This window comes from Ovis aries, chromosome 8, assembly GCF_016772045.2.
Source record: "Ovis aries strain OAR_USU_Benz2616 breed Rambouillet chromosome 8, ARS-UI_Ramb_v3.0, whole genome shotgun sequence".
In the NCBI taxonomy this organism is placed as follows: domain Eukaryota; kingdom Metazoa; phylum Chordata; class Mammalia; order Artiodactyla; family Bovidae; genus Ovis; species Ovis aries.
Window position 1 is genome coordinate 55,277,141 of NC_056061.1, and position 27,904 is coordinate 55,305,044.

Below are 27,904 nucleotides of genomic sequence, written 5' to 3' on the forward strand. Positions count from 1 at the left end.
ACTGCTGACCCCACTACTCCATCCATGGGTTCTCCTTTCTGCCCAGTCCCTACAAAGAAACAGTCCAGACTGAGTGATATCTCTTTCCCAAAGGTCATCTGCTGAGTTGCCTTCTTGAATGAATCCCATATTCTGCACAGGCCAAGGCTCCCGGGAATTCACATCCTAGCCAGGTGTGCCACCCACGCCCCTTCTTGCCAGGAAACAGAGGTGGAAGAAAGAACTGTCATTTCAGGAAGCTAACACTGCAGAAGAGATTAGCAAGAGGGTGACTGACTATAGAGAATAAGCCTCTTGAGACAGAACAGAATCTGAGTAAGTTCTACAAGGAAAAGATCAAAGGATGTCATGCCAAGGCAGAAGGTGGTATTTATGCAGGGCACCAAGGGCATGGTAGCAAGGGATCAAAGATAAACTTCCTTTACTATCTTGTCAGAGTAAGTTAGAAAAATCTAGGCCACCAGACACTGCACAGTAAACATCCAAGACTCAGAATTTTTCTAGTTCTTTTTCAACTAGATGTTTGAGGCCCAACTATTAAGTGTCCTCACTTCATAAAGGACTTCAGTTATTTGCTGAAGATGGTTCTATAAATACACAGCTCCTACTAGAAATACTTGTGAAACTCTAAGCATATGCCAACCAATCTAATACAGGAATGTAAATTTCTTAATCCAACAGCTTTGTGAATAGAAAACTTCACTGAAGAATGCTTACATTCAATCTTTGGTCTTCATTATGCTATTGCCTGCCTGCTAAGTTACTTTAGCTGGGTCCAACTCCATGCAACCCCATGAATTAATTGTAGCCTGCCATGCTCCTCTATCCATGGAATTTTCCAGGCAGGAATACTGGAGTGGGTTGCCATTTCCTCCTCCAGGGGATCTTCCCCACCCAGGGATCGAACCCGAGTTTTTAATGTCTCCTATATTGGCAGGTGGGTTCTTTAACACTGCGGCACCAGAGAAGCCTACTTAATCTACATAATTAACTCTATTTTCCATTCAGGTAACGAAATGGACACTGGAAAGAACAGTGGAATTGGAATTAGGTTAACACTTCAATGTTTTGGCGGAATGATGCTGTAGAACTTGAGTTCTCACTTGATACCAACAAATAACCAACTTGTGATTTATACATTCATTCAACAAATACTGGCTCCTCATTAGCTGCAAGATACTATACAAGTTGAGGGTTTCCCAGGTGGTGCTAGTGGTAAAGAACCCACCTACCAATGTAGGAGACATAAGAGACATGGGCTCAACCCCTGGGTTGGGACGATCCCCTGGAGGAGGTCATGGCAACCCATTCCAGGATTCTTGCACAGAGAACCCCACGAGAACCCCTCCTCCACTGAGGAGCCTGGGGGGCTATAGTCCATAGGGTCACAAAGAGTTGGACACGACTGAAGCGATTTGGCATGCACATATACAAGATGAAGTCCAAAGCAGTACAGGGCCTCACCTCTGATCCCTAAGAGTTTACATGGTATTAGAATAGATAAAACACATAGGAAAATAATAGTCCAGGGAACACTGACTCCATGCAAATGAGCAGTGCAGACAGCAGGTGCTGCAGAGCTCAGTCCAGTTAGAGGCAGACACAGATGCAGGGAAGTATACAAAATGCTTGTATCACAACAAGAGGCAATAAGAAGGGAGATTCCAGGCTCTTGTTCTACCTCATTCTAATTTTATAAAGCTCTCCCCAGAGCCAACAGTGTCTTCCTGTTATTTGATTCAACTTTACTTCCCTCCAATTTAAGCCCATTTCCTCCAAGCAAAGAAAGAATTAATCAGTGTCCTCTTTATACTAACCCCTTTGCTGGGAATAGTTTTAAGTCAGTCTTTTACTATACCTTGAATTGTCCAGTGAATAATGTTCATTTACCTTTTCCTCCCATATTTTAAAAAGCAATCTCTTAGATACCACATTTTTAGTGGTTATCTGAATCATGATACAGGTACCAGCATATAACCTTTGTACCCGCATATAACCTTTGGGCCTTTTCCCGATTGATTCTTGATCTGCAAGTGAAACCTCCAAGGTGTTGCTGATTTTAGAAATAAGTACCAAAAAAGGCCCAGTTGGGTGGTCCTTGGCACAGATACCAAAGTAAAGAAATGTAGTCATAAATGTTTCTCTTTCCTAACTGAGGACATTAAACACTGCTTTCAATTGCTTTCCATGGATGGTTCTGCTTTCCTTCTTAAAAAAGCCTTTGCTAATGATTTGCATTAATATTATGCTAATAAAAGTAAGGGGATGCTAACTAATTCAGTCTCTTCAGTAGTAACTCAAGATCAGAAAAAGATGTAATTTGCATATCTTCATGAATTGGTATTTAAATACTTGTCGCCATTTCTGAAGAAAAATAATAATGTTGGGCCAGCCCGGGCAGAAGTAATTCCTCCAGTAGAACCATCTCAAACCCAAGCATTTCAAGAGATGCTTGGCTTGAATCTCAGATGACATGGATGCGCATTCAAACACAGGGCAACCATCTGCATATAAATACATTTCAGTTCCTCTCTGCAGAAGGAACTCATTTACTGTTGAAGGCCATTCACTTCCACTTCTGAGTGCTTATTCCTCAAAAAGCTTCCAAGTGTTGTGGGAACAATGATTAAAAGAGGATCTTTCCATCTGTGCATTAGGCTGCAAGACAGCTCCTGCTGCAGAAATAGCTTTTGCATAATTCATTGTGCCATTTTCAACCCTAATCAGTGAATTGCAAGAAGCTATGGAGTGAGTACAGAGGGAAGAGAGACTGACATTTTACTGACTACCGCCTAAGCGGTAACCCCATCCTCACTTTGGGCTACTATTCTATGAGTCATGGTATAAATGTCCTCGCTTTATCTCCAACAGCTTACTACCCCACCCTCCCATCTCAAGTGCTGTCATCATCGTTTGTCCATACTAATGTCCCAGCAAAGAGTATTTTTTAGGCTATTATTACAGGAAAGCGTATGGGGAAAAAAGATTCTACTGGAAGTCAGAAGAAATCAGCCTTTCTCCAGCCCTACCGTTCACTGGGTAAGCATGCATGACATAAAATTCACCCTACAAGAATACCTCAATTCTATCCTTCAATTAACAATAAATAAATTTTTAAAAAAAGAAAAATAAAGAGTACCTCGTCTTTTCTAAATCTAAAAATTATATAAGTCTAATCTGTTCACATTGATGTTCTCATGTATAACGTCTGAACCAGTCACTTTGCCTTAGAGTTCCTCCCCCGACCCTGCAACCCATCTACCCACACTGAGCAATTTGTGAGATCTCAATTCCCTGACCAGAGATTGAACCTAAGTGAAAGCACCAAATCCTAACCACTAGGCCACCAGGGAACTCCCAGAGTTGCATTTTTTAAGGAAGGAGAAAATAAGGTGATGGAAATGAACCTCTCTGTGTTCCCCAATTATCCCTCCCCCTCAACTACAGAAACTTTGATAAATAAATTACCTGGCAATCCATTTAAGAATGTACTGGAAAAGGATCCTATGGCTATACAAAATTAGAAAAATGAGTGCTTTAGACATCTCAAGGTAAAAAGAAAAAAATCTTTTATAGAATCCTTAAACTTTAAACACTGAATAGCGAAGCAGATTTTTATGATGGTAAGAAAAGTATGTGATTTTAAACCAGCAAAATAGGTTAAAGATGTGGATTTTACAGCACAAATTTTATAGTAAACTTTCGAATTTTCTATTTCTTACTACTCCATATATCATGGTAAATAAAGAAATAAACATTCTGAGTTTTTATTGATAGCTGACATAAAGTTACTGAGATTTAGTTTGGTAGTTCATTAAGAATTGAAAGAATCATCTCAAAAGACACTACAAATTGGAGAACTGAATTCAGTGGTAGTATTTTCATATAAATGATTTTATTTTTTTTAATCAACAACTCATAATTGAAAACGTAACCGTAAACATTAAATACTTTACGGAATATTAAAAAGCATAATTAGAGGGAGGGAGTGGCAGGAAACCATTCTGAGTTGTTCTGAATGTGAAAATAAATTGTTATTTTATAGTAGCACTGTCTAATTGAAATAAAAGGCAAGCCACAGTAGTAATTTAAAATTTTTTGGCGGTCACATTAAAAAACAAAAAACAAATAGATAAAATTAATTTTGATGGTGTACTTTAGCCCAATATACCCAAAGTATTATTGCAATGTGTAATTAACATAAACATTGTTAATGAAATCTTTTGCTTTTTTTCCCATTTTGAATCTTCAAAATCCTGTAACTTATGCCTGTATCCCAGCACAGTTTGGACCAACCACATATCAAGTGCTCAGTCACCACAGATAGCTGGTGGCTACTGTATGGACAGCGCAGCTGCAGAAAGGATGAGGCGGTGGGCAGGTTTTCCTCATGCACCCGAATATATACAAGTGAAATAATTCTCTCCTACTCCTAACACGCAAAATTTCATGTCTGTCTGACTACAGGATATTTGCTTTTTCAGTGACTCAGCAAACACTTAGGGAAAACCTGCTGTATTCCACACTATGCTAAATGATGGGATGTAGGTGTATTTCAGACAAGGCAAGCCTAGAATTTGGTAGGCAACAAAGACCCATGCAATGAACTCCAAAACAATAGTGCAAGTGGTGACTGCCATGGGCGCAAAGATCAGAAGTCACAAGCTTTAAGGAAGAGACTTGGTCAAGGAGTTCAGAGAAGAGCGATATGAGCTGGAGTGTGCAGCCTGAGCAATATTCTGCTAGGTAGAACGTGATGAGAAAGGCATTCAAGGCAGTGGCCACCATGGAAGCAAGAACACACTGTGAGCTTGGGGAACTGTGACTGGATTGACATGGACAGACTACACTGGCATCCAGGGAAGTGAAACCAGTTGGGAGGTGAGGGGATGGTGTTAAGCATTGCGGGGAAGAAAGGGCCACAGCCAAACTGTACTGAACCTTGACTGTCATACTGAGACACTTGGAATGTGACAGGGGAAGGTCTTTAAACAAGCAAATGTCAGTCCAAATTAATGTTTAAGAAACATACTTTTAAGAAAAATAAATAGTGAGGCAGCCTGGAGCTGTGATGCTCTGGAATAAGGGGATTTCTGAGAGATAAGGATCTGAACCTAGAGGGCACTGCTAGAAACAAAAGTGAAAGGACAAATTCAGGAAGCTTCTTTCAGGTAGACTCAAATGACCTTGGAAACCAGTTAGATGAACAGGATGGAGGACACAGAAGAAAGCAAAATGATTCCAGTGTTCCTGGCCAGGCAAGCAGATAACATCATTAACTGGGAGCGAGAATGTAGAACACAGAACAGGTCAGACAGAGAATGGGATGGGTTCATGTTGGACCTGCTAAGTTTGAGTTAGAGACCCTTGGGTGACATCATATACCTACAGCTCATACCCATCTTATCCAAGATCCATTTGTCTTTACCTCTGAGCCTTAATTAATGACCCTTTGGGTATGAAGTGTGTTTCCACGACTAGCAGCACCAGCAACAAGTTTGTCGGAAAAGCACAATCTCAAACCATACCCCAGTGTGAACCCCAATGTGCATTTTACCAAGATTCCCAGGTGCCTTTTACAGACATTCAAATTAGAAAAGAATTGCTGCAAGGGTTTGAAAATCTAGATTAGGAGCTCCTAAAAGAGGTACTGACTGAAGGCAGGATAATTTTAGAAGTCATCAGCATATAGATGAGAGTTAAAACTACAGAAGTGCAAGAGTGCTTATTCCCTGAAAACAAAGAACTTTAAACAGGATAGACAAGTCCATGTGGTGAGGAGGGTGCTGTATGTTTCTAACTAAAGAATCAGCATGAAGGTACACAGTGGTTCTCTCTTGCTAAGTACATTAAATAAAAACTGAACAAGGAGAAAGAGGAAGAAGAGAAAATGGAAACAAAACCTTTAAAACAGTGAAAGAACCACAAAGGTGAATCTGCATTAAAGCTTTAAAGAACTTGTATTTATGATTAAGATACACACACGTTAATGTTCCTTAATATTCAGGGATATTTGTTGAGCAATTCACTGAAACCTTTGGGGCCACTTCTTGCTGAAGAAGGACCGAGAGCCTGGGGCAGAATCAGAAGGCCTGGATGCTAGGTTGGCTTCACCTCAGGCTGGCATCTGCCCTCTACACACCACTCGGCTATGTAATGCGGGGGCTTGAGAAGAAGATACGCTCTTCCAAGATTTCCAGCTGCAACTGGCTATGTGGGGAGGTGAGGTTCATCTGTTGCCTCCAAAGACTCCCTGACAACAGTATGAAGAATGTTCTGTTTCCCACCCTCGGCCCATCCCCGCCACCTCATCCCATCAGCTCACCCAGCAAACAACTTTGCTGAAGTTTCGTTCAGAATCAAACAGCTGTTTAGAGCTGGTTTCAAGTCCACCAAGCGAATCTTCTGTGTACTCTGTTTCCCAGGCAACGCTGACGTCGCTGCCCGCTGTTGCCACAGACAGGATCAGCACACCCAGGCCTGCAACCAGGACAGAGCCCCGTGCAGACTGCTGCTCCCGGAGGCAGAAGACCCTCTGAAGGCATCTTGCTAGATGCCAAGCCACTGAAAATCAGTGTGCATAATGACCATTCCGTGTAAAAGCCTTACCATATATACTTTTTAAATTGGGTTTTACTGCAGGTCATAGAAGCAAAGCTGAGAATACAAGCTGGGCTTTTATGTGGGGGACTGTGCATCTGAATACAAATATGGCAGAAGATGAAAGTGCAGAAGATAAGGGCTGGATGCTCTTTCAGTAGCCAGTGCAGCCCAGTATGAAGGGCCATCAGGGCATGATGCCTGCTTCTTGGCTCCTTGAACAAATACTCAGTGTGAACCCGCACTCTCCTTTTAAAGTGGAGGTAATTTGTCTATTGTATCCTCCTGCCTTAATTAGACTCCAGTATGGATCTGGAGAGACATCTCTGTTCTCCCAGTGCAGAGGCCCTTCACAGTAGCCCATGAAAGCTACTGAAACATCATCTTCTGTAATAAACTCTTCCCTTCACTGCAAAGTGGCATCAGATGATCTTTGAGATGGATACCAAATCCACATGTGCAAGTGGTCTTTCCGTTTCACTGTGTAAGGGGTTCCAGGCATGTCTACCCAGCCACATGTCCAAAAGTTAGCTGTTCTGTTAACATCGGGTCCTACAGTTCATACCCATCTCACAAGATTCATCTGTCTTTACCTCTGTGCTGTAATCAGCTGGTATGAATCAAACACTGAGAATTCACACCCACACTGTCCCTCACATCAAGGTTCAAATAACCTTGCCAGTTTTTAATTCCAACAGATCTCAGTTCCTACCAAGAAATTTAAAAGTCCTAAATCTGCTGGGAAAGGGGGGAAATTCACATGCTGTGTTTCAAATGTAAATGTTAATAAAATTTGATTTTCATTATCTATGCCACATGGTTGCTACACAACAAGAATAAAAGGGAAAAAAAAGAAGAATAGAAGTATTTAATAATTTGCCAGAACAATGATCCCAACAGCAAGACTATGAGATAGTCGCCATTATTATCCCCATTTTAAGGATGAGGAAACTGAGGATTGAAGAAATAAATCAAAATGAGAAGGAAAGCCAGCATGCAATCTATGCCATGTGGCTCCAGAATCCATACTCTACATGGCAGAAGCCTTTGAAACCTGTCCTCAGAAATAGTCATTCAAGTCACGATGGAGGCTGGAGAAGAAATGACCCTACAGATCATTAAGCAAATCATTCTCAACCTGCCTCAGCTTCCCAGCTGTCACGTGAGAGGGACCGCAGCAAATCCCCAGCTATTATCAACATGCTTAAAGATGTAAGTGATAAACACAAACCATCCAAGTCTTCTCTGCCTCTCTTCTCTCTGACAACACTGGTTTTTTGTCGTCACTGTTGGTTTGTTTTAGAGCCAAAGATGAAGAGCTGGGTTTAAGTCCTGCATGAAATCCTTAGAATTCTTTGTTTCCCTAGGCTTTATAAATCCGGCCCTTGTTTATTCAAACATGAATACAGCAGAGTAGAAAACCAGGTGATCTGCCCAGTGACACAGAGATACAGTAACTACCGGTACACAGTCCTGCCAAATCGCCAAGATTTCCTGATTCTCAGTCAGTAAACAGCATAACCAAGTACTTTGCATGAGGACAGATGGTATTATGACAGAGAAAACACATTACTCTTCAACTTTATCAGCAGGGTAATAAAGATGGGCAATAAATACTCCTTTTATTGATCATTATTTTCCCTCTGTGAACTTTGACAGCCCAACCCACTGATCCTTGGGCTAGTCTAAATAACAATTAACCACAGTGACACCACTTTGCATATTCTCCTACACAGCCCCACTTACTGAAACTTACTCCTTTGGAAAGAAAAGAGCTATTAACACTAAAACTTTAGCAGTCACAAACTGGAAGCCTGCAGGCAAGATCTGGCTGACAGAAATGTTTCCTTTGGCCAGCAGGGTATTTCAAACTGTTTGATTGGTTTACCACCTTTTTCTCTCCTAACATGTTTCTCTGGGCAGGCAGTTTGCCAGAGTCCCTGGCAGCTTGACTGTTACGCTATCTGCTGGTCCCTGTGGGCATCTGGTTTGCAGTCTCTGCTTTACTGCATTAATATTATGGTATTAAAATAGTAAGACCCACTATTTCACACCCATCACCTATGACCGATACCTGAATGCTGCATCAAAATTAGGCTCACTTTATAAAGAAAAAGGGAATGCAGAAGGGTACAGAGGATGGAACTAGGAGATTGGGTATCCTGATTCCGGTCCTTTCTCCATCAGTAAATAGTGGAATTACTTTGATCGTGTCACCTATTCTCAATGGATCACAGTCATTTCCTCATTTGTGAAACAGGGAAGTTGGCTGGCTACTTAAGATTTTTTGCTAACTAAAAAAACCTGTGCACTGTCTCTTTCCTCAATCACATACAAATACAGGAATCTTCCCAGATTGGTAAAAGTCTTTAGCAAAGGAGGGATTTTAGGAGTCACATAGACTAGAATTTATATGTGGTTCCATCAATTTCTGTGAAATTTTAGGCCAGTTATATAAAACTCTGAGAGCCTCAGTGTGAGTACTTTCTATGTACTTACACTCTCAGGTACCTTCTAAATTCTGAAGATCCACGAGTTACCAAAACAAAGACCTTGTTCTTATGAAGCCGACATTCTAATGGTGAAGAGAGAGAAAATAAAAATTTGTGTAATCTGTCAGGTGATAAGAAGGGCTATGGAAATAAATTAAGCGGGTTAGGAGGATGAGGGAGGAGAGGTCAAATGATTAGATATGGGAGGAGAAGATCTGACAAGACACTTGAACAGTGACCTGAAAGAAGCGGGGAATAGGGATGGTTTAGCCATGTAGACCCCTGGGTATATATAGGTTGCTCCAGGCAGGATACCCAGGAGTCATAAAATTTAAATGATGTGACAAGCAGAGCTCCTGACAGAATCGTTGTGATAAGCTGCTTTCCTCCCTGCCGTCTCCCTCACCATGTCCCTCCTAAAAAAAACTTGTGCATAGTCTTCAGGATCTCCTGTCTGCCTGGATATCAGTCCCAAATATCTCAAAGCAAAGCAGACCAGGGGTAAGAAAAACCTTACCTCTAACCAGCATTCTAACCAATGACAACCCGTATCTGTCAAATCCTATTTTTGATACTCAGGTAAGACAGGCAAACCCTTCCTCAACTGTGCTTTGAGGAAAATCTTTTCTTAACAAAGTACTCCAAAATATATTGTTGTTTTTGTTCAGTCGCTAAGTCGTGTCCGACTCACTGTGACCCCATGGACTGCAGCACACCAGGCCTCTCTGTCCTTCACTAACTCCCGAAGTTTGCTTCAACTCATGTCCATAGAGTCGGTGATGCCATCCAACCATCTGTACAGGAAGTTAATGGTAATCTACATTCCTCAGAGGGTGGGAGCCAGAGCACAGAAGTTAAGACCACAGTCTCTGTGTAGGAAAGCCTGGATCACACTCCAGCTCTCTGCTTATTGCCCCTGTGATTTTCGTCAAGTTACTTAGCCTCTCTGAATCTCAAGTTTTTCAGCTGTAATTGTGGACCAACATTATCTCCATCCTGAGTTGTGTGAGACCCAAATGTCCATAAAACACCTCAAATTCTCTTGGCACAAAGAAAGGTGCCTGATGATATGTGTGTATTTCTATCAGGGCTTCCAATAGCAAATTATACATCAGCTCTGACTACACAGAAGAGAATGTTATTAAACGTCACCCAGTGGGTGGCTCCCGAAGTGTCTGACAGCCAAGTGTAATGCCCCAAGTCGTGCTGCGGAGTGGCCCAGGGACACTGCGCAAGAATGGACCAGACAGCTCACAGCACCGAGCCCTGCAGCTCTAGGCACTGCCCTACTGTTCAGTGAGAGGAGGACTGTGCCCCCAGCAAAGCTCAGACAGGCGCTCAGATGCCAGCAGCTGAAAGAGTGACACGTGTTTCACTACAGCCCCACTATCACTACAGCAGGGGTTAGGGGCGCCGAGCCTCCGACCCTGTGCAACAAGAGGTCTGCATCTAACTTACAGCCAGCCCTCCACATCTATGGTTCCTCTGTATCCATGGTTCTGTTTCTTCAGATTCAACCAGCTGCAGACCGGGCAGTATTTACCATTGAATTAAACGTATAAGGGGACCCAATTCAAACCCATGTTGTTCGAGGGTTGCCTGTACAAATATCCTTTGGAGCATCTACCCATTTGCTCTTGCTTCTTCCCTCCTGGAGGCTCCTGCCCTGGGAAACCTTCTCCCCAACTCCAAAGCCTGCTTCCTCCCTTCTCCCGCTAATTCTCTTACAAGGCACCTCATTACAAGTTGATTTACACACCCTAACTATACATACTCATATGCAAACAGACACAAATCCTTTGGAGCATACACATGCTAGAGATTAAAAAACAAATGCATATATGGTTATAAATAACCCTGCTTGCTTCACTAATCATTTTATGTGTATATATCTCAATCCACAAATGAGGTTATAATTCCTTCTTGACAGGGAGCACCATCCTTTTCTCTCCTGTTAGAAGCCTGTTTCCTGTTCTATGCCAATGCTTAATACCTCTTCCTTTAAAGCTGGGATGATGCATAGTTTTTATATTGGGGGTCAAATATCTAATTCATCTACAAATATGCCTTTCTTACGAAAAACAAATACAGACTCTCATATAAAACGGGGACAGTTACCAGTGTCAACAAATTTCACAAAATATTGACACACATACAAATTATTTTATAAAATCATTTTTACTCATTTTCAGATTAAAAAAGAAACACTATCCTCCTACTTCAAAAATTGGGGAATCCCACACTGCCCCAATTTTACCAAAAAAAAAAGTAGGTTCCCACCCCCCACCTTTGAATAACATCCCCATCTTAAAGGCACAATTGTTCAATGTTGTCAAAAACCATGGTGACATTTTTAGAACTGTGATATCTCTTAATACTTCTCTGGGTAGACAGACTTGAACTACAACTCCTATACAGCCCATTAGCCAAAAGTCTTAATATGTCTTTAATAAATGCTTTCTATACAGAGTATTTGTAAATTTAAACTAATTATAAACCTACAATATTGAGTCAGGAATCTACCAAATCTACAGAAAAAGAAATAAATAAATATATATATATATATAATCTGGAGAAGGAAATGGCAACCCACTCTAGTATTCTTGCCCAAAGAATCCCATGGACAGGTAAGCCTCGTGGGCTACAGTCCATGGGGTCACAAAGAGTCAGACATGACTGAAAGACATATATATATATATATATATATCAGGCATATAATACATATATTAGATATCTAAAGAGGAAGTTCTCCCATGAAGAGTTCTCTTCTCCCAATGAGTAATGAACTCCTTCAGGAAACATTTACTGAGATCCAAAGTGTCTATGCTACAGGCTATTATCCCCTAGTCAGAAACTGCCAAGCCAGAAGGCAATACATATGTGAAGGGCAAAGAGAAACTGACAAGAACCTCAGTGCTTCCCAGCAGGCTCCTGGCGAAGCGGGGCAGCTGATAATGCTACCTGGGCTCTAGGCCAAGAGGAGGAAGGTTGACAGGCAGTCAGAAAAGTGCATGTGTGGAAGAGTTGGAAACAAGAAGGGAGAGGAGCGTGGTCAACAATGGAACAATGGAAAAGTCAGAGGAGGAAACATTGGAGGTATCTTTTTCATCAAGAAAAAGGAAGGGCATGTACATGTATCAGAAAGAAGTGAAAAACAGAATATGAGAAAAGAGGCTCAAAATAGTGCCCATCTCGCTTCTCCAATGTGCTTCAAACACACCCTGGGTATTCAAGCAAGTCCGCAACTTGCAGATGCCACAGATATTTAAAGTTCCCTCCTCACTACCTTCCTTCCTTATGGAATCGTCATCATGTGACAAGCTTATTTGGTCTTGCTTCTATTCATTTTCCCACATTCAGAGTCTTTTCCTAGAAACAGAGAGAATCATGCTTCCCAAGCCAGGACATGATGTCAAGCCCACTGTTTTCAGTGCTCATTTATTTCAGAATCACCTTTTCTGTTGAAGAAGGTTATCACTGCAATGCAGATCATGTGTGCAGTGTAAATGTAGCATCATCTTTAAATGCTAGTTCCCAACCATCAGTTTATCCAAATACTCCCCAATAAATATGCAAAATGCTGTGTGAATCCAGCCAGTTTCAGCATCTCCAAATTCTCTGGTACATCTCTTTGTAAACCATAAAGTCAGTCAGTACCAGAGTGGCCTGGTTCATTAGGTCCCCTAGACCTTCAGTTTGCCATTCAAGACACTTGGAGCTTGGCCCCAGCTACTTTCCCCATCAGGCATCAAGTCCATTTCCTTCAGGCCCACTTCTGTCATCAAGGACCCAACCTATGCAAACAGTACTGACTTGCCAAGCCCAGCTCTACCCAGGTCCCTTTCCTGCCCCAAGAACCTCTTCTGCATAGTCCTCCCCAACTTTACGCCCTCCCAACCCTCCCCAGTGCCCACCAGCAAATGATGCAATCCTTGCTTCCGATGGGATCCCTGTCCTGAGAGTCCAGAGCTTCAGGGACAAAGGAAGGCTTTGGAGTCTAAACCCTGCCACTCATTGTACATGGAGCCTTAGCCAAACCACCTAACCTCTTTGAACATCCCTTTCCATATCTGTAAAATGAAATAACAACACCTACCTTGCAGGGCTATTATGAGGACTGGAAACAATTTACAGAAAGGGCCAAATACTATTAATCCATAGTAGATATTCAAGAAAGGAGGATTATGAGTCCATCAAGAACAACAAGAACAACACTGTGAATGTCTCAAGTCCAGAGAAATAAAGCACTCACACACAGGGCTGTAGTATCAGCTGTTGGCTCCCGGAGAGCAGGGCCCAGTCCTTCCCTCTCCAGATATTCAGTGCTCCATCCACTCATCTTTATGTTTAACGGGCATTTTACAAACAGCAACAGGGGGAAAACAACTAAAATAATATGTACCCAATGTTAACGTAACTATCTTCAGGCACTGGTTTTATAGGAGATTTATGAGGCTTTTTAATGTGTGCCTTTTGATATTAACTATCTTTTCTAGAGGCAACAGATATTATAAAAGTCTTGCCAAATGTATTCAACATCTCATCAAAATTTTAGGGTCTCAAGTCTCATTATGAACTCCAAATAGATGTTACATTAACAACTTGATTTTCACTTGGTTTAACCTCTATCTTTCAAACCTGTCTAATTTTTCTCCTGAAGCAATAATCAAGTGTGGAAGTCACTCAGTCATGTCTGACTCTTTGTGACCCCGTGGACTGCAGCCTGCCAGGCTCCTCTGCCAGCGGAATTTTCTAGGCAAGAATACTGGAATGGGTTTCCATTTCCTTCTCCAAGGGATCTTCCCGACCCAGGGATAGAACCTGGTTCTCCTGCATTGGCAGGCAGATTCTTTACCATCTGAGCCACCAGGGAAGCTCAAGCAATAATGCCTCCAATAAAGCACTATATTCTAGACCGAAACAAAGTTTCGGTCCAAAATACGCTCTCAGAATTTCACTTATGATTACAGTAAGCATTAATATTGGAGGTCAAGTTCAAACTTTTTCTGGTCTAAAAACCAACTTAACAACAACAAAACAGGAAGTAAGCCTAAAAATGGAGAAGGAAATGGCAACCCACTCCAGTATTCTTGTCTGGGAAATTCCATGGACAGAGGAACCTGGCAGGTTACATTCCATCGGGTCTCAAAGAGTCAGACATACTTAGCAACTAAACTACCACCACCACCACATCTAACAAATCTCATATTCTATTTTAAAAGGATGTCGTATTATTTGACATTCACACTTTTTCATACGGCAGGTGGCTGTAATCACTTCAGTTTTCATATTTTCCATATGCTTTAATATATTAGATAAGCTAACAAGTAGAAGATAGAACTACTCTCCAATTGGAAACTGAAGGGGCAACAGTGTGCCTATTGAAATAAAAAGAAAGGTCACATATCATGGGCCACTTTTTTCTTGTACTCTGAGAGAGGACTTTCACACAAATGATGGGTGATGGCACTGTGTCATAATTTAAAAACAAAATGAGCTTCCAGAAGAGAGGGACACACTGGTGGGTAGCTAAATCGTTTGAAAAGCCTCTGCTACCACCTACTTTCCATCAAAAAGAGGATCATCCAGATGCAGCTGCAAAAAAAACAGTGGTAATTGCCCCTGCCCTCTTCACAGCTGCCTCCTCTGCGGACTGCAGGGACAGCACACCCTCCCATCTGCCTGCATCCATACTCCCTGGCAAGGACCCATCATGGGCCTTTCCCTCAGGGAGATTTCAGCTTCTCAGGCTTCCATGCAATTCACAAGAAGTGGCTGATTTCCACGATTTCCAGCCTGATGCTGTCAGTTTTTAACACTTCCCACTACAGAAAACCTACCTCTTCAAGTGGAGCTGTAGTATTTTAGAGATGTTAGGAGTGAAAAACCTGGGGAATCATTTAGGGAAGCGGTTCTTGACCTTAACAGACTTGCCCTTAACATAATATTTTATCATCTCCACCGTTAATTATCCTGAAGTGAAATTTTGATCATTTATCTCTACACCATTTTAAGATACGTGCATCTGCCTATGACCTTTATCATAATATTGAGGAACTAAGGAAAATAATTTTCAAAATTATGCATTTCAATGAGCGGATTAATGCTCAGGCACTGTAAGACACAAGGAAGTGGTCAACTGCTTACTTCTACTTATTACTTCTAATGAGTGACTTTAGATTTGGAGAAAAACAAGATCAGAAAACATGCCCCATAAGAAAAACAGAAAACAAGAGAACAAAGGGGACAGGTGGTACCTGGAATTAAAAGCTTGAGTTAAGATAAGCAGAGATGAGACGTTTATATGACATCCTTCAGGAATGCCCACTGGGTCATTCTAAAGACATGAAGGACACCAGGTAATTCTTTGTTTGGCAGGACTGTCCTAAAACTGCAGGATGTCTGGCACAACTGGAACCTACCTGGCAAACAATGAAATAACATAAAACACTCCCACGAGTTTCCAAAACGCCCTCTGGAGAGCAATACTGCCCCTGCTGAGAAGTACTGACACAGTTCCACTGTTCCCCTCATTCGGGCTTTGAGAACACAGAGGCCCTGCGAGGGCAACTGATTACACTCCCAGCAGGTTACTGACAATGACACAGCCGGTTTCAGAATGAGACTGATAATCCACACACACACACCCCCATCCCTACTCCTAAATCAGATTTTCACTCCCGCCCTCTGCAATCATCATCCCCCTTAAAATCGAAACACCTGTGTCACGCTGACCCCACACCTCCTGTATTCTTCCCTAATCCTGTATGCTGACTTGTTCCCATCGCACATCAAGCCCCATTAGCGTGGTCACAGTCCGAGCCTTATTAACTCACATCACAAGAAACACGCTTTGTGTCACCAACATCCTGACTGTTTTTGGGACCTTCCAGTTCCCAACCAGCCCATTACATCAGTCCCTCCCTCCCTACACCTCATTCTCTCAGCATCCAGAATGCTTCCCACACTGCTCCCTTGGCACTGCCCATCATACGTCTGCTAAATCTTGGTTTACTGCCCCACTGTCAGCTTTTTCCTTAATCCTTGCTGCACAGAAGTGTAGGTGTGTTAAGTTTCGTATCTAAGCAGACCCTGTGTTATTTCATATTCATCACCTACAATATAATTCTATTCAACGTAGTTTCTTCCAGCTACTTAAGAAGTTCTTTCAATGACTGTTCCAAATCTGCTGAGTCAATCCCTGATTCAATCCACATATTCTGCTTTTATAATGATTGGGCAATAAATTATGAGGATGCCCCCTTCCAATGACATCTCTGTTTACGTTATAGGTCCAAGCAGACTGTCCTCCTTTTGAAAAAGTAATTTTTATCCTTCCTCCAAAATCTGGCCCCTGTTAAAATCCTCAATAAAGCTTTCAAGCTCCTGGCCCATATTGATCTCTGAATTCTCAAATGATTAAACAGAAATGAAAGCAATTTTTAGATGACCTAGCCAAATCATTTGACTTTACACATGAAGGAACTGAGATTCAGAGAAGCAAAGAAATAGTCTCTGGGCATATAACTGGTTACAAACAAGGCTACAACTCAGGTCTCCCCCTTCCTGCCCTGTGAGTTAATTTGCTAATATTTACAAATGTTTCAAAAAAATCTATTAAAAAAAAAAAAAAACAGAAAGAAAGAAAAGAAAAAATGAAAAAACCTCCTCTTAAAAAACACACTTTTGTATATTTGTTAGGATAATTCTACTATCCTTTGTATTGTCATTCATTCAGTACGTAAAAACGGAAATGTTTTAATTGCAATGTATTTTCACACTAAATGGAAATTTAATGCAAATATTCAGTTCCTATTTTGCTTGTTCATTTCAGGTTTATTTCAGTTAATAACCATCTCCAGTTTGCTTTCTAGGCAACACAATCTTGCCAAAAATTCCTAAATGGGGCCACAAAAAAATCATCTCAAATGAAGCTTTTTAACTTTTATAGCCTATTTCCGTTTCAAACCAGGTTTACTTCACAAGTGGTTTTCATTTTTATTTTATGACTATATAAAAGGACAAAGTAAAATTACAATATTCAGTCTGAAATCATTTCCTAAACTTCTAAAGAGTGCCTTGCATGCCTCAACTATTGTTAATTAGTCAGCAATGATTCACACACTCTTTAAGCTCATGCTGTCTTCTTGCAATTTCTCAGTCCTCAATCATTTAGGTGGTGAATCCACTGTGAGGTGACTAATGTGTTAAATCACCAGATTAGACTATTTCTATTCTTTTCATAAGCTTATTTTCACCACCGGCTTCTTTTACATTAATATACCATCAGTTGACTCTTTTTAATGGTATCTGAAGAGACCAAAGTCAATATCCAAAAAACCACCTCCTTTCACACCCGCAGGTACACGTTACTGTACCGAATGCACTTCACCAGCCTTGAAAATCTGATGTTTCTATCCTTTGAAGAAACTCTCTCCTTTGAAGTTATTTTATGCTCTATTTTAAACACAATCAAAATGTGGGAAAGAAAAGTGGATGTTCTCCCAAAGCCACTCAAAAATACTGGCTCATATTTCATTTTCTTACTCTCTAGACCCATAGAGTAACTATACACACACACACCCACACACACACTCACTCACTCTCTCTCTCTCTCTCTCTCTCTCTCTCTCTCTCTCTCTCTCTCTCCACCCCCACTTCCTCTTTGAGAAAGCTGTTAGTCATCAATCTGTTTTAGCTAGTTCCCAACTCTGCCTCAAGCTTTTAATCTGGCCTTCATCATTAAGGAGATATACCTTAAGTATTTTATAAACTATCTAAAAATTTCAATTAGCTATTTTTATCTCCATGAAAATTGTTCAGTAAAGTTCTCATTAATACAACCATTCAATACTGAAGGAAACAAATGTAAGATGTTAGCTAGGTAGCTGACACACAAGAAGATCTGTAACACATGTCTATAACTTAAAAGAGAGACGGCAGAGACTGCCTGCCTGCCTGCATAATTAACTATCTAATCTTGAAGATGGCACTTTTCTATCTCTGGCCTACTTTCTTCTGCGTGAATCTGGGAGTAAAGAATGCAAACACAGTATCTGTTAAAGTTTTTACTATTTATGATCCTAGGAAATTACAAAAAATATATTGACATCTTTCTATAACATGACTAAATGAAGAAAATATGCTTCCTTAAACATATGTATTTATCCTGTTTATTTAATTTAGAAGCAGAATATGTCATGTGAAATGCCAGGCTGGATGAAGCACAAGCTGGAATCAAGATAGTCCAGAGAAACAGCAACAACCTCAGATATGCAGATGATACCACCCTAAAGGCAGAAAGTGAAGAGGAACTAAAGAGCCTCTTGATGAGGGTGAAAGAGGAGAGTGAAAAAGTTGGCTTAAAACTCAACATTCAAAAACAAAGATCATGGCATCCAGTCCCAACACATCATGGCAAGTGGAGGGGAAAAAGTGGAAGCAGTGACAGATTTTATTTTCTTGGGCTCCAAAATCACTGCAGGCAGTGACTCAGCCATGAAATTAAAAGACACCTGCTCCTTGGAGGGAAGGCTATGATAAACCTAGACGGAGTATTAAAAAGCAAAGACACCACTTTGCCAACAAAGGTCTGTATAGCTAAAGCCATGGTTTTTCAGTGGTCATGTATGGATGTGAGAGTTGGACCATAAAGAAGGCTTAATGCCAAAGAATCGATGCTTTTGAACTGTGGTGCTGGAAAAGGCTCTTGAGAGTCCCTTGGATAGCAAGGAGATCAAACCAGTAAATCCTAAGAGAAATCAACCCCAAATATTCACTGAGAGAACTGATGCTGAAGCTCCAATACTTGACCACTTAATGCAAATAGCTGACTCATTGGAAAAGACCCTGATGCTAGGAAAGATTGAAGGAAAAAAGAGAAGAAAGAGGGCAGCAGAGGATGAGATGGTTGGATGGCATCATCAACACCATAGACAAGAATTTGAGCAAACTCTGGGAGATAATGAAGGACACAGGAGCCTGGTGTGCTGCAGTCAGTGGGGTTGCAAAGAGTCGGACACGACTTAGTGACTGAACAACAACAACAATATATATATTGCCTAAGAGCCAATGGCAACCCACTCCAGTATTCTTGCCTGGAAAATCCCATGGACGGAGGAACCTGATAGGCTACAGTCCATGGAGTCGCAAAGAGTCAGACAAGACTGAGCGACTTCACTACGAGCCAAACTATGGATTTCTTTTGTTTATAACATCAGCTCACTATCACATATTGTTTGGCCAACTGAATCTATAAATAATTTATATTTTATTTTCATAAGGTGTTGCTTCTACCTTTCATTTTAAAAGTGTTGACAAAATGCTAGTAAAAGAGTAAAGAAAGAATAACAATCACAATGATACCAGTAGCTTGTACTCACTGAGCCATCACCATCAGTCAGGAACTCATTTAACACACTTGCACAGGTGCTTTTGCATTTACTCCTCATAACAACTTTATCTACTGATTCGTCAGTTGAGAAACAGAGGGACAGAGTTGTTAAGTAACTTGACAAGGTTACATCATAGGTTGGAGAGCTGGATCTGGATGTTGGACAAGGCAACTTCTAATTGGGTAGTTAACGCCTTCACTTTACTGCCTCTTGATAAGAGGCTGGGTGACAAGATGAAGGTTAGTTCAGTTCAACACTAACCAGATACATTCCGCTGGAACTCACTTTCCATATCTATTAATACTATGAGAATACTATTCATAGTATGAGATTTGCCATTCCCATATCTGGTGCTAGGGTCTCCCTTGTGGCTCAGCTGGTAAAGAATCTGCCTGCAATGCGGGACACCTGGGTTTGATCCCTGGGTTGGGAAGATCCCCTGGAGAAGGGACTGGCTACCCACTCCAGTATTCTGGCCTGGAGAATTCCACAGGGTCACAAAGACTCGGACATGACTGAGGGACTGTCACAATCTGGTACTATAATCTAGAATATCCATATAAGTATTTACACAGACATCTAAAAAGACTGGTATTTCTCTCTGGAGCATCTCTTACAGCATAGCCACCTGCCTTCTGCCCTACTTCTCAGAAATGAATCTATGACCAAGCAAATAGCCTTGGTTCCCAGCCGTAAGAGATATGAGAAGGTATTTCAGAAAGAAAAGAATAGAGGCTTAATTGCTCTTCCCCACCCCTTGCTCCTTGGACGAGGTGTGTCGTCAAGTCTCCTCCCTCTGTCCCTTGCCTACCTGTGCTGCCAATCAAACAGCCCTCAATTCCAGACCAACACCCACTCCAACTTCAACCAAGAGCCACCTCACCCCGCCCTACTCCACCCTACTCTGACAAGTGAAGGCACAACTGTATCCTGTGGAAGGACTGACTAATGAGTGGCCAGGGATCATTTTAAATGCCAGCTGTTATTTCTGCAGGAAGTGTAAAGCCAATGCACTGAAAAAACCCTGCTTAGAGTCACTGGGTTTGGGCTCTTGACCTAGCACATCAAGTGCTCGACTCTGATTCTTGTCTGGCTATCTTCTAGAAGAGGCTGCAGATGGGTGAGAAAAGTGGGAGAGAATGGGGAGAGCAGGTGTGGCCAAGCTTCTTCACATCTGATGCAGTTGGTCAGTGTTCCGGGTTAAAAGGGAACTCACCCTGAGGGCCGCCTTCAAACTGGGTTTTTTTCCAAACTGTGTCCCACTGAAGCCCAGGGACCCAAACAGGTAAACCCCTTTGGATCTCTGAGCAATGTGTACACAAATCACATAATGAAATTTTACTTTACATCTCTGCACATATTTGAACCTAAATATACCATTGATTAGGAAGGTGTAGTTCTCCATTAATCTTTTCATAAATCCAGGGTGACACATTTTTGTTCAAGTAAAGCCATACAGATAAAGACATCGGTCAGTCATATCCAACACACCTTGTCCCACCAAACGCAGGAGCCATGTATTAAGTTCATGCAACCTACAAATATTTCTCAATGACCTACTCAGCCCAGCCTCTCTTCTAGACACTGGGGATACAGTAAACAGAGCAGGCAAAAATCCCTGTCCTTGCAGAGACATTACAACCAAATAAATACATAGTTTAGAAACAAAACAGATATAAAAGGTAGCCAGGGAAACTCTGTGAAAACCTTAATATGGATCATATACTAGACTATAATTATCTTTGGTGTGATAATAGTATATTACAGTGGTTTTCAAACTTGTCTGCACATTGGAATCACCTGGGAACTTAAAAAAAAAAAAACACACAGATGCCTATGACCCATCCAGGAATTGAGATTTAATTAGTTTGGTGTGTAGTCTGAGCTTTGGAATTTTACACTTTTTTTAAATTAAAACTTTGAATCCAGATGTAAGATTTATGTGTATCCATTATCCATTTTAAAACAGTCCTAAGAACTTAACTTTTTTTGTATAAAAGCTGAGGAAACAAAATCAATCATCTGGTTCACTTGATTATCTTGGGATGTTGTCCTAGGTATGAAATTCAACAATTTACAAGCAGAAAACTACTTTCAGATGATGGGCAATGTTTCAGAATTCACCAGGTGAATTTTTAATTTCAGCTTGATATAATTGTTTTACTACAAACTTTTTGTTTCAATGTTTATTTTTCAATGTTTTAAAACCATCCCATCTTTAAAAGAGCAGCGCCTCACTGACAATGTTTTGAATATTCATTGCTTCTAAAGAATGCTACAGGCATAGGATACATTAGGGTTTTATCTATATTCATCCTAAAAAACATGAAGTACATTTTAAAAATAAATCCTTAATATACACTTGATTTGTCCCAATTTGCCTCTCTTTCCTAAAGATGTAACACATTTCAATTAATATTATACAGTCTATTCCAGTGTCATCTGTCATCTGGACAGTTATTATTCATAAGGGAAACTATAGTTACTATTCATTATTTGTATCTTCCCAACTTGGGATTTTGGGGTTTTTTTTTCACCTAACAAGAATACACACACATACACAAACAGAGAGATAATATGAAAGAAAGAAGGCAGGAGGTGGGGTGGGGGCAGTGGATATAGCTGGAAGAGAAGACTGGAGCCCTAATTAGAAAGATACTCATACTTAACCATGTACTCATCTGGAAAATATTTACTAAGAACCTACTATGTGCCAAGCAATGTGGAAACAATTATAAACAAGCCAAACAGAATTCCAAATTGATAGTCACATTGGGACTATGGACGAGCAAACATAACACAATTAGAGCACTGCTTTTGCAGAGTTAATCTGATGAGGATTAAAACCAACTAGACCAGGTTTGCATTCAAAGTGTATATGTTATACCTAAGTAATAAAAAGGGATTCTTTCTAAACACCAAATCTGATGGCATGCTCCTGACCAAGTTGCTTTCTACTTGTATTTCTTCTCTTTCACATGGTTGCTAATTACTACAAACTTGGTGGCTTAAAGTAACAGCAATTTACTCTCTCATAATTCTGCAGACTAGACACTCAAAATCAGGATGGCTGGGGTCAAGGTGTCAATGGAGACAAACTCCCACCAGAGCCTCTGGGGGATCCATTCCCTGCTCTTCCAGCTTGGGACAAGCTTTTTTTGCTCATGACCTCATTGACTCCAATCTCTGCCTCCATTTTCACTTTGGGGGTGTGGGGGAGGGGTGTGTGATCGCCCTCTTTCATAAGGGCCATTATGATTGCATTTGGGGCCCAACTCAATAATCTGGGATAAACTCCCACCCCAAGATCCTTCACTTAACTGCATCTCAGTTCAGTTGCTCAGTCGTGTCAGACTCTCTGTGACCCCATGAATCGCAGCACACCAGGCCTCCCTGTTCATCGCCATCTCCCGGAGTTCACTCAGACTCATGTCCATCAAGTCCGTGATGCCATCCAGTCATCTCATCCTCAGTTGTCCCCTTCTCCTAATCCCTCCCAGCATCAGAGTCTTTTCCAATGAGTCAACTCCTCGCATGAGGTGGCCAAAGTACTGGAGTTTCAGCTTTAGCATCATTCCTTCCAAAGAAATCCCAGGGCTGATCTTCAGAATGGACTGGTTGGATCTCCTTGCAGTCCAAGGGACTCTCAAGAGTCTTCTCCAACACCACACTTCAAAAGCATCAATTCTTCGGCACTCAGCCTTCTTCACAGTCCAACTCTCACATCCATACATGACCACAGGAAAAATCATTGCCTTGACTAGACGGACCTTAGTCGGTAAAGTAATGTCTCTGCTTTTGAATATACTATCTAGGTTGGTCATACCTTTTCTTCCAAGGAGTAAGCGTCTTTTAATTTCATGGCTGCAGTCACCATCTGCACTGATTTTGGAGCCCAAAAAAATAAAGTCTGACACTTTCCACTGTTTCCCCATCTATTTCCCATGAAGTGATGGGACCAGATGCCATGATCTTAGTTTTCTGAATGTTGAGCTTTCAGCCAACTTTTTCACTCTCCTCTTTCACTTTCATCAAGAGGCTTTTTAGCTCCTCTTCACTTTCTGCCATAAGGGTGCTATCATCTGCATATCTGAGGTTATTGCATCTCCAAACTGCATCTCCAAAGACGCTTTTTCTAAACAGTATTCACATATTAAGATTCACAGATTCCAGCGATTAAGACTTAAACCTTTGGAAGCCATCACCAAAGTACCACACCTACCAAGAAACCCGAAGAGTAGCAACGTACAACAAGGAAAACTCAACTAAAGCCGAGCATTTACAGATCTGCTCCAAACACTTCTGTCTGACAAACTGACCTGCTTCTGTACAGATTCCTAAGTGCACAGTGCTTCACTCCTCAGCTACACTTTTGTGTTTATGGTGAGAATTTAATTAAATGAGATTAGAAAGCACCATGCAGATTGAAAGTAACATTAGCTTTTCCCCTCTCTCTTCTGCCTCCTCAGCTATAACCTCGAATACCCTTACAAAACAACTCCTGTAATTTTCACTTACCCATTTTGGAACCCTGACTTGACTTCTCGATAGATTGAATCTGCAAAGAAAAAGCTCAAAAGAGCAGAAGTGGAAGAAAGTTCCAGTGGGCTGAGGTAGCGACGGGAGCAGCCGGGTGGCGGGAGAAGCCGTTACAGGAACTGGAGCTGCAGATTAAGCTTGATCGAGATGACGACCTCCCAAAAGCACCAAGACTTCGTGGCAGAGCCCATGGGGGAGAAGCCAGTGGGAAGCCTGGCCGGGATTGGCGAAGTCCTGGGCAAGAAACTGGAGGAAAGGGGCTTTGATAAGGCCTATGTGGTCCTCGGCCAGTTTCTGGTCCTAAAGAAAGATGAAGACCTCTTCCGGGAATGGCTGAAGGACACGTGTGGTGCCAACACCAAGCAGTCCTGGGAGAGTGCCTGCGAGAGTGGTGTGACGCCTTCTTGTGATGCTCTCTGGGGAGCCCCCGATCCCAAGCCCCAGCATTGAGTCTCCAGAGTTTGCAGCCTAGTGAGGACTCCTCCTCCATCCTCTACAAAAGAAGAGACTGCTGTTGTTGTGCACACCTCCCATGCACTCCGGGGCCTTTGGGGAGTTCGCCCCCCTCACCATTTCAACTTTTTTGGAATTCTCACCCTTGCATGCATCTTCCTTTTCCCTGCCAGTTCCATGACCATAATTACCAGCTTTTCTGAGTGGATTCCTGGCCCCGCCCCTCACTCCCACCCCCACCTGTGGTCTCTTTTATGCCATTTGGTAGTCTTTTGGGCAGAACAGCCACTGTCCTTGTAAGTTTTTTAAATCAATAAAGCCAGTGGCTGTCAAAAAAAAAAAAAGAAAGAGTTCAAAAAAGTTCAGTAAGCCAGGCCAACATGGCACCAGTTCTCAGGAGTCCTCAGGACCAGGGGCAAACCTGGACAAAGCTAAAGGCTGGTCTGGTGGAACTCTGGAGCTGGAAACTCTGAGCGCTAGAACGGGAAAAGTGACATGACATTTACCCTGGGGTCACTCTGCGTGCGTGAGTACATGCAGGCTCAGTCATTCAGTTGTGTTTGACTCTTTGTGACCCCATGGACTGTAGCCTGCCAGACTCCTCTGTCCATGGGATTTCCCAGGCAAGAACACTGCAGTGGGTTGCCCTTTCCTTCTGCATGGAATCTTCCCAATCTGCAAATGAACCCGTGTCTTCTGCTTGGCAGGCAGATTCTTAACCACTGAGACATCAGCGCGGCCCTGGGGTCAGGTCACTCTACTCACTCACTCTTCCCTAATTACACAAGTAAGACTTGATTAGAGAAGCTAAGAAACCTAAGACCAAAACTGCATGGATAAGAAGGATGGTACAGAGAAACTGAAGATTTCCAGTCAAATAACTGAGGAGCCATTCTGCCTTCTGAGCTTCAGCAATTGCTACAACTGAGGCTCAGCCAAGTCACTGCTTTCCTGACCAAGCTATTTGAGTAGAACCAAAATCCTGACTTGTCTCATTCTCTAGTGACCCTGATATGCAGAATGTCTACTTTTCCATAATCCACTAACCAGTGATCCTTAGCTAAGATTCTTACTCGGAAGTATTCTTTTCATGTATTTTGTTTTGTTTTCTTTGGGTTGTTTTCTTCAGATGTATTTCTTAATACTGTTAATATATACGGATAACCTCTAAAAATGAAAACATCCTAATGTAGAAAATTTAAATAAACCAACAACTGCTTATATACAAGCTCCATCTACTTTATTCTCACTCCAGACCTGAAACTAGTGTATAAATACAATCCTTAGCCTCTCAAGGAAGAATGAAAATAGCACCTCATATGCTATGATGCCATTACAAATATATTTCCATTTTATTTGAGCTATTAATATTGTTTGCTTTTATACACAGAATAAATAAAACAATTCAGGATTTCCCTGGCAGCTCAATGGTAAAGAATCCCCCTGCCAATGTAGGAGACACAGGTTAGATCCCTGATTTAAGAACATCCCACACGCCACAGAGCAACTAAGCCTGTGCCCCACAACTATTGAGCCTGTGCCCCAGAGCCTGGGGGCCACAATTATGGAGACCATGTGCTGTAATTACTGAAGCCCTCTTCCCCTAGAGCTCATGCTCTGCAACAAGAGAAGCCCCACACGCTACAGCCACAGAGTGGTCCCCGCTCGACCCAACTAGAGAAATGCCCACAAACCAACAAAGACCCAGCATAGCCAAATATAAATAAAACTATTTAAAAATATATAATGAATATACATATAATAAAACAATTCATTTCATTACCACATTGGCTTAAAATACAACATGAAAGCAAATGTCAAATGAATAACAAACTAAAAGCTACAGGATATTAGTCAAAAGCTGTCTGATGCACGGCAAGCACTGTGGCACAATCCAAAGACACAAAACACTGAATTTCACCTTGTTTTCCAAAAGCATGGTAAGTAAGCCCACAGGAAGGCAATCTATTATCTCCTCTTCCTCATTCAAGGCTTGCCCTTGGTATTACATATTCCAGATAACTATATAATACACTTATTATTTCTTCTCCACTGTCTTACCATTCAATCTCCATCCACTTTAGTGAAAAAGTTGTATTCTCCTGTAGAAATTATTTTAACCTATTCAATGTATAATCCGACAATTGCACCAATAAAATGCAACATAATTATACAATCATAGAATATTTTAAAGATTCGGTATTTGAAAGCAGACACTGCCTCAGCCCCATCATACTTTCTGAACAAAAGTCCTATCACCCTCTCCCTCAGTTCAATTCAGTCACTCAGTCGCGTCTGACTCTTTGTGACCCCATGGACTGCAGCATGACAGGCTTCCCTGTCCATCTCCAGGAGCCTACTCAAACTTACGTCCATCAATTCAGTAATGCCATCCAAACCCTCTCATCCCATGTCGTCCCCTTGTCCTCCCGCCTTCAATCTTTCCCAGCATCAGGATTTTTTCCAGTGAGGCAGTTCTTTGCATCAGGTGGCCAAAGTATTGGAGTTTTCAGTTTCAGCATCAGTCCTTCCAAAGAGTATTCAGGACTGATTTCCTTTAGGATGGACTGGTTGGATCTCCCTGCAGTCCAAGGGACTCTCAAGAGTCTTCTCCAACACCACAGTTCAAAAGCATCAATTCTTCAGCACTCAGCTGTCTCAATAGTCCACCTCTCACATCCATACATGACTACTGGAAAAAACATAGCTTTGACTAGATGGACTTCTGTTGGCCAAGTAACATCTCTACTTTTTAATATGCTGCCTAGGTTGGTCATAACTTTTCTTCCAAGGAGCAAGCATCTTTCAATTTCATGGCTGCAGTCACCATCTGCAGTGATTTTGGAGTACAAAAAAATAGTCTGTCACTGTTTCCATTGTTTCTCATCTATTTGCCATAAAGTGATGGGACCAGATGCCATGACCTTAGTTTTTTGAATGTTGATTTTAAGCCAACTTTTTCACTCTCTTTCGATTTCACCAAGAGGTTCTTTAGTTCTTCTTTGCTTTCTGCCATAAGGGTGGTGTCATCTGCATATCTGAGGTTATTGATATTTCTCTTGGCAATCTTGATTCCAGCTTATGCTTCATGCAGCCCAGCATTTCGCATGATGTACTCGGCATTTAAGTTAAATAAGCAGGGTGACAATATACAGACTTGACGTACTCCTTTCCCTATTTGGAACCAGTCTGTTGTTCCATGTCCAGTTCTAACTGTTGCTTTTTAACCTGCAAACAGATTTCTCAGGAGGCAGGTCAGGTGGTCTCTAAGAATTTTCCACAGCTTGTAGTGCTCCACACAGTCAAAGGCTTTGGCATAGTCAATAAAGCAGAAGTAGATATTTTCTGGAACTCTCTTGCTTTTTCGATGATCCAGGGGAATGTTGGCAATTTGATCTCCGGTTCCTCTGCCTTTTCTAAATCCAG

The 27,904-nt window shown here is 41.6% G+C and overlaps 1 protein-coding gene and 1 pseudogene across 8 annotated transcripts in view; one reads left to right on the forward strand and one right to left on the reverse strand.

Annotated features, from left to right (window-relative positions):
• ARHGAP18 (Rho GTPase activating protein 18) overlaps positions 1 to 27,904 on the reverse strand; it is a 201,694-nt gene that overhangs the window by 79,282 nt on the left and 94,508 nt on the right. The window contains exon 1 of one of the 8 annotated variants that reach the window (XM_042253452.2): positions 6,326 to 6,423. The exons of the other annotated variants lie outside the window; for them this stretch is intronic. The gene's annotated coding sequence lies outside the window, so the exon portion shown is untranslated. Of the gene's footprint in view, positions 1 to 6,325; positions 6,424 to 27,904 lie in introns of those variants that run through there. 8 annotated transcript variants of the gene reach the window in all.
• LOC106991314 (barrier-to-autointegration factor-like) lies at positions 24,108 to 24,544 on the forward strand (annotated as a pseudogene).